General features: G+C 45.8%; 1 non-coding gene across 1 annotated transcript; it reads right to left on the bottom strand.

Annotated features, from left to right (window-relative positions):
* Positions 1–5,444: 5,444 nt before the first annotated feature.
* Positions 5,445–5,517, bottom strand: trnav-aac (transfer RNA valine (anticodon AAC)). The gene has a single exon. It is a non-coding gene; the product is annotated as a tRNA-Val (tRNA).
* Between the last annotated feature and the right edge of the window lie 2,686 nt (positions 5,518–8,203).

Here is an 8,203-nt window from a genome sequence, read left to right as displayed (position 1 = left end):
CAGCCGCGGCCGCCGTGAGATTGATGACAATATATAGACAATGATTTCGTCAATGTTTGGACCGTCGGGCGAGGTGGAATAAGCTGGGACGACTTTCCCTGCAGCGGAACGGCTGCGATACGATCTTATGGAAGGGTTGTAAACTGAGTATTTCTGTGTTTTACCCAAATTGGGGTGAGTTGAAAACTCGAGAGCATAGGTTTAAGGTGAGTGGGCTGAAATTGACAAACGACCTGAGGCACATTTCCCACACAGAAGGTTGTGCGTGTATGGAATGAGCTCCCAGAGGAAGTGGAGAAGGCTATTACACTCAGATAATTGCAAAGGTAATCGGATGAGTTTCTGGACAGGATGGGTTTAGAGGGATTGGGGCCAAATGCTGGGGAACGGGACTTGTTTAATTTTGGTTATGTGGTGAGCATGGATGAGATACACCTAAATATCTGTTTCCACGCCGTGTACCCCCATAACGTCTTGTTGCTAACACTGGCTGTAAAGGATTACTTTTTAGCGGAGTTTTCCATCGCAGTCTGTGGCACAATCGTTTAGTCTGTTCGACTGCTCACGGGAAAGGTAGTATTGTGAAACACTGCAGATACGAACAACTTCCTTAATTTTGCCCCGACTGACCATACTCCGTGAAATTTTCCCAGACCTCAATTGAGGAGTTTTGCTGCTCGAAGTTACCTCAGAAACCCTGTTAACTCGTAATGTGCTGAGCGAATCGCAAAACAGAAAGCATTTTTCACGGAACACAAACAAAACTGGCATGCCGAATGCATTTTCAGACAGAGAGATGCATGAATGCTAAATGTGTCACAGTCCGAGGGCATGAGTCATAAAGTAATCTCACAACTAACAACAGGGCAATTCCAAACTACTCTTTCAAACATACTGCAGCGTTAGTGCACCACCACTTTCCAGACAATGCTGAAAAGAGAGATAGAAAGAACATCATAAGAACGGGCCATAAAAAGTGAATTTCACCATTCACAGTCTCGATTAGATTACCTTTTCCTTCTGATGACTCCAGGACGGAAATGAAGGAAATGGGAGAAATTCAATAACATATGACACCGAAATTCATTGGAACGATTTTCCCATTGGACAGAAAACCAAATAACGACGAGTCGAGTCACCGCAGGACTTTGTTTCACAACAGCGATGAAATAATAGTCTCCATTCGGTTCCAGTAAAAGCACAAATCGCTTTGGAACAGCAGAGCTGTTTTCGATTTTCCGCGCGGGAGGCGAACGCGATCATGACAGCAGAGACACTTGGACACTTCGGTCAAATAACCATGAGCTGCTAGACATTACTACAATTTCGATTCTTGCTTTGCTAAATGATTTCACACATTGCTCGAAACAGGACGACTTTCACGTTTACACGGAACACGAAACACACCTGACTACAGGGAAAATGCACAAAGCTGAGCAGGCCGTGTTCCACATCAAACCGTGCAGCATTTATTCAGTCACTGTGTCTCTTTTGCAGAAGAAGGGTCCCAAAGAATGTTCTCCACCCTAAAACCGGAGGTCGCATTACAATCCGAGAACGACACATCACATTGTGAGCATGCTCTGATCTCGGGGCCGGTTCGAGATGCCACTTTCCGTGCCTTTTACTTTAACCGTGCAATTTGCTGCAGAGATGTTCACTCCTGGACATGAGCCACGTGGATACCAACTGAGTCGGAAACCTGTGCGGGAATCGACGAGAAGCGATTCAATAAATTTTGCTAACTTCCATGGTGCTTATTGGAAATGCAGTTTCTGTTCAAGTCAATCGAAAAGGCAGTTTCTGAACATAGTAACAGAAGTCAAAAGGTAATTACCTCACCCCACCCCCACTCCGGAAGAGGTGCTAACTGCCCTTGAGTGCTTTTTGATCTCGATGTGAAGAGCTCACACGCCTCTGAGTCACCTTCAAGTCTCTGTTTGCGGAGTGAATCACAAAGAAGGACTTTTACCAGAGCTGCAACCGCCTCACTTCCCCACTCGCTCTCCCCTTTTACATTTTCCTGCTCGTCAGTGATTTAAAGAAAACCAAATGGATGCGATGTCATTCTGTAGCCTCTCTGTCGATTCCTCCGTTTCAGTTCCAACATGGCTTAGATCTCGGGGCGCACCTTAATATTAGCGGCGCTATGAAAGCACAAGTTCAAAGGTTCCTCTGAGAGTGTAAATTATTTCATTGCTGTTGCTGATTGAATGAGCCACTAACGTGCGAACTGCCCCAAAATATGATTCAGGAATCTGGTACCAACTCTCGCGCGTTGAATAACGACAGACAGCTTCCAAATGAGGCCTTTCAGAGACGACTTTGGGGTACATTTGACAGACAGACAAGTTCAGGAATCCGTGGTGCGCTGTGACACCAGCGCAGCAGCTTCTTCCCTGCCTTTGAACCGGGCCGCCTGCGCAAGGAATGCAAATGCGGTACTGCTTTTCGTGGAAGGATCAGAACGCGGCAAGGACACTCTCAAACAGAATGGCATATGCATCAGAACCAGGTTGGAGAAAAACTTTATAATGCTTTACACAGTAATTAAATGGAGTTGCCTTACATTTCACTACGAGAGCAGATTCTTTCAAGCAAATTCGAAGGCAGGTTTGCAGATGGGAAAGCAAGCAAGAAAGCTCCGTTCTTGTCCATGTAAAAGGCTGCAGTTGACGAACAAAGAGGTTCTGCCCAGTTTCGAACTAGGGACCTTTCGCGTGTTAGGCGAACGTGATGACCACTACACTACAGAAACCAGCCGCGGCCGCCGTGAGATTGATGACAATATATAGACAATGATTTCGTCAATGTTTGGACCGTCGGGCGAGGTGGAATAAGCTGGGACGACTTTCCCTGCAGCGGAACGGCTGCGATACGATCTTATGGAAGGGTTGTAAACTGAGTATTTCTGTGTTTTACCCAAATTGGGGTGAGTTGAAAACTCGAGAGCATAGGTTTAAGGTGAGTGGGCTGAAATTGACAAACGACCTGAGGCACATTTCCCACACAGAAGGTTGTGCGTGTATGGAATGAGCTCCCAGAGGAAGTGGAGAAGGCTATTACACTCAGAAAATTGCAAAGGTAATCGGATGAGTTTCTGGACAGGATGGGTTTAGAGGGATTGGGGCCAAATGCTGGGGAACGGGACTTGTTTAATTTTGGTTATGTGGTGAGCATGGATGAGATACACCTAAATATCTGTTTCCACGCCGTGTACCCCCATAACGTCTTGTTGCTAACACTGGCTGTAAAGGATTACTTTTTAGCGGAGTTTTCCATCGCAGTCTGTGGCACAATCGTTTAGTCTGTTCGACTGCTCACGGGAAAGGTAGTATTGTGAAACACTGCAGATACGAACAACTTCCTTAATTTTGCCCCGACTGACCATACTCCGTGAAATTTTCCCAGACCTCAATTGAGGAGTTTTGCTGCTCGAAGTTACCTCAGAAACCCTGTTAACTCGTAATGTGCTGAGCGAATCGCAAAACAGAAAGCATTTTTCACGGAACACAAACAAAACTGGCATGCCGAATGCATTTTCAGACAGAGAGATGCATGAATGCTAAATGTGTCACAGTCCGAGGGCATGAGTCATAAAGTAATCTCACAACTAACAACAGGGCAATTCCAAACTACTCTTTCAAACATACTGCAGCGTTAGTGCACCACCACTTTCCAGACAATGCTGAAAAGAGAGATAGAAAGAACATCATAAGAACGGGCCATAAAAAGTGAATTTCACCATTCACAGTCTCGATTAGATTACCTTTTCCTTCTGATGACTCCAGGACGGAAATGAAGGAAATGGGAGAAATTCAATAACATATGACACCGAAATTCATTGGAACGATTTTCCCATTGGACAGAAAACCAAATAACGACGAGTCGAGTCACCGCAGGACTTTGTTTCACAACAGCGATGAAATAATAGTCTCCATTCGGTTCCAGTAAAAGCACAAATCGCTTTGGAACAGCAGAGCTGTTTTCGATTTTCCGCGCGGGAGGCGAACGCGATCATGACAGCAGAGACACTTGGACACTTCGGTCAAATAACCATGAGCTGCTAGACATTACTACAATTTCGATTCTTGCTTTGCTAAATGATTTCACACATTGCTCGAAACAGGACGACTTTCACGTTTACACGGAACACGAAACACACCTGACTACAGGGAAAATGCACAAAGCTGAGCAGGCCGTGTTCCACATCAAACCGTGCAGCATTTATTCAGTCACTGTGTCTGTTTTGCAGAAGAAGGGTCCCAAAGAATGTTCTCCACCCTAAAACCGGAGGTCGCATTACAATCCGAGAACGACACATCACATTGTGAGCATGCTCTGATCTCGGGGCCGGTTCGAGATGCCACTTTCCGTGCCTTTTACTTTAACCGTGCAATTTGCTGCAGAGATGTTCACTCCTGGACATGAGCCACGTGGATACCAACTGAGTCGGAAACCTGTGCGGGAATCGACGAGAAGCGATTCAATAAATTTTGCTAACTTCCATGGTGCTTATTGGAAATGCAGTTTCTGTTCAAGTCAATCGAAAAGGCAGTTTCTGAACATAGTAACAGAAGTCAAAAGGTAATTACCTCACCCCACCCCCACTCCGGAAGAGGTGCTAACTGCCCTTGAGTGCTTTTTGATCTCGATGTGAAGAGCTCACACGCCTCTGAGTCACCTTCAAGTCTCTGTTTGCGGAGTGAATCACAAAGAAGGACTTTTACCAGAGCTGCAACCGCCTCACTTCCCCACTCGCTCTCCCCTTTTACATTTTCCTGCTCGTCAGTGATTTAAAGAAAACCAAATGGATGCGATGTCATTCTGTAGCCTCTCTGTCGATTCCTCCGTTTCAGTTCCAACATGGCTTAGATCTCGGGGCGCACCTTAATATTAGCGGCGCTATGAAAGCACAAGTTCAAAGGTTCCTCTGAGAGTGTAAATTATTTCATTGCTGTTGCTGATTGAATGAGCCACTAACGTGCGAACTGCCCCAAAATATGATTCAGGAATCTGGTACCAACTCTCGCGCGTTGAATAACGACAGACAGCTTCCAAATGAGGCCTTTCAGAGACGACTTTGGGGTACATTTGACAGACAGACAAGTTCAGGAATCCGTGGTGCGCTGTGACACCAGCGCAGCAGCTTCTTCCCTGCCTTTGAACCGGGCCGCCTGCGCAAGGAATGCAAATGCGGTACTGCTTTTCGTGGAAGGATCAGAACGCGGCAAGGACACTCTCAAACAGAATGGCATATGCATCAGAACCAGGTTGGAGAAAAACTTTATAATGCTTTACACAGTAATTAAATGGAGTTGCCTTACATTTCACTACGAGAGCAGATTCTTTCAAGCAAATTCGAAGGCAGGTTTGCAGATGGGAAAGCAAGCAAGAAAGCTCCGTTCTTGTCCATGTAAAAGGCTGCAGTTGACGAACAAAGCAGTTTCTGCCCAGTTTCGAACTAGGGACCTTTCGCGTGTTAGGCGAACGTGATGACCACTACACTACAGAAACCAGCCGCGGCCGCCGTGAGATTGATGACAATATATAGACAATGATTTCGTCAATGTTTGGACCGTCGGGCGAGGTGGAATAAGCTGGGACGACTTTCCCTGCAGCGGAACGGCTGCGATACGATCTTATGGAAGGGTTGTAAACTGAGTATTTCTGTGTTTTACCCAAATTGGGGTGAGTTGAAAACTCGAGAGCATAGGTTTAAGGTGAGTGGGCTGAAATTGACAAACGACCTGAGGCACATTTCCCACACAGAAGGTTGTGCGTGTATGGAATGAGCTCCCAGAGGAAGTGGAGAAGGCTATTACACTCAGATAATTGCAAAGGTAATCGGATGAGTTTCTGGACAGGATGGGTTTAGAGGGATTGGGGCCAAATGCTGGGGAACGGGACTTGTTTAATTTTGGTTATGTGGTGAGCATGGATGAGATACACCTAAATATCTGTTTCCACGCCGTGTACCCCCATAACGTCTTGTTGCTAACACTGGCTGTAAAGGATTACTTTTTAGCGGAGTTTTCCATCGCAGTCTGTGGCACAATCGTTTAGTCTGTTCGACTGCTCACGGGAAAGGTAGTATTGTGAAACACTGCAGATACGAACAACTTCCTTAATTTTGCCCCGACTGACCATACTCCGTGAAATTTTCCCAGACCTCAATTGAGGAGTTTTGCTGCTCGAAGTTACCTCAGAAACCCTGTTAACTCGTAATGTGCTGAGCGAATCGCAAAACAGAAAGCATTTTTCACGGAACACAAACAAAACTGGCATGCCGAATGCATTTTCAGACAGAGAGATGCATGAATGCTAAATGTGTCACAGTCCGAGGGCATGAGTCATAAAGTAATCTCACAACTAACAACAGGGCAATTCCAAACTACTCTTTCAAACATACTGCAGCGTTAGTGCACCACCACTTTCCAGACAATGCTGAAAAGAGAGATAGAAAGAACATCATAAGAACGGGCCATAAAAAGTGAATTTCACCATTCACAGTCTCGATTAGATTACCTTTTCCTTCTGATGACTCCAGGACGGAAATGAAGGAAATGGGAGAAATTCAATAACATATGACACCGAAATTCATTGGAACGATTTTCCCATTGGACAGAAAACCAAATAACGACGAGTCGAGTCACCGCAGGACTTTGTTTCACAACAGCGATGAAATAATAGTCTCCATTCGGTTCCAGTAAAAGCACAAATCGCTTTGGAACAGCAGAGCTGTTTTCGATTTTCCGCGCGGGAGGCGAACGCGATCATGACAGCAGAGACACTTGGACACTTCGGTCAAATAACCATGAGCTGCTAGACATTACTACAATTTCGATTCTTGCTTTGCTAAATGATTTCACACATTGCTCGAAACAGGACGACTTTCACGTTTACACGGAACACGAAACACACCTGACTACAGGGAAAATGCACAAAGCTGAGCAGGCCGTGTTCCACATCAAACCGTGCAGCATTTATTCAGTCACTGTGTCTGTTTTGCAGAAGAAGGGTCCCAAAGAATGTTCTCCACCCTAAAACCGGAGGTCGCATTACAATCCGAGAACGACACATCACATTGTGAGCATGCTCTGATCTCGGGGCCGGTTCGAGATGCCACTTTCCGTGCCTTTTACTTTAACCGTGCAATTTGCTGCAGAGATGTTCACTCCTGGACATGAGCCACGTGGATACCAACTGAGTCGGAAACCTGTGCGGGAATCGACGAGAAGCGATTCAATAAATTTTGCTAACTTCCATGGTGCTTATTGGAAATGCAGTTTCTGTTCAAGTCAATCGAAAAGGCAGTTTCTGAACATAGTAACAGAAGTCAAAAGGTAATTACCTCACCCCACCCCCACTCCGGAAGAGGTGCTAACTGCCCTTGACTGCTTTTTGATCTCGATGTGAAGAGCTCACACGCCTCTGAGTCACCTTCAAGTCTCTGTTTGCGGAGTGAATCACAAAGAAGGACTTTTACCAGAGCTGCAACCGCCTCACTTCCCCACTCGCTCTCCCCTTTTACATTTTCCTGCTCGTCAGTGATTTAAAGAAAACCAAATGGATGCGATGTCATTCTGTAGCCTCTCTGTCGATTCCTCCGTTTCAGTTCCAACATGGCTTAGATCTCGGGGCGCACCTTAATATTAGCGGCGCTATGAAAGCACAAGTTCAAAGGTTCCTCTGAGAGTGTAAATTATTTCATTGCTGTTGCTGATTGAATGAGCCACTAACGTGCGAACTGCCCCAAAATATGATTCAGGAATCTGGTACCAACTCTCGCGCGTTGAATAACGACAGACAGCTTCCAAATGAGGCCTTTCAGAGACGACTTTGGGGTACATTTGACAGACAGACAAGTTCAGGAATCCGTGGTGCGCTGTGACACCAGCGCAGCAGCTTCTTCCCTGCCTTTGAACCGGGCCGCCTGCGCAAGGAATGCAAATGCGGTACTGCTTTTCGTGGAAGGATCAGAACGCGGCAAGGACACTCTCAAACAGAATGGCATATGCATCAGAACCAGGTTGGAGAAAAACTTTATAATGCTTTACACAGTAATTAAATGGAGTTGCCTTACATTTCACTACGAGAGCAGATTCTTTCAAGCAAATTCGAAGGCAGGTTTGCAGATGGGAAAGCAAGCAAGAAAGCTCCGTTCTTGTGCATGTAAAAGGCTGCAGTTGACGAACAAAGC

Source organism: Chiloscyllium punctatum, chromosome 50 (genome assembly GCF_047496795.1).
Source record: "Chiloscyllium punctatum isolate Juve2018m chromosome 50, sChiPun1.3, whole genome shotgun sequence".
Lineage (NCBI taxonomy): Eukaryota > Metazoa > Chordata > Chondrichthyes > Orectolobiformes > Hemiscylliidae > Chiloscyllium > Chiloscyllium punctatum.
This window is presented reverse-complemented; position numbering and strand designations above follow the sequence as displayed.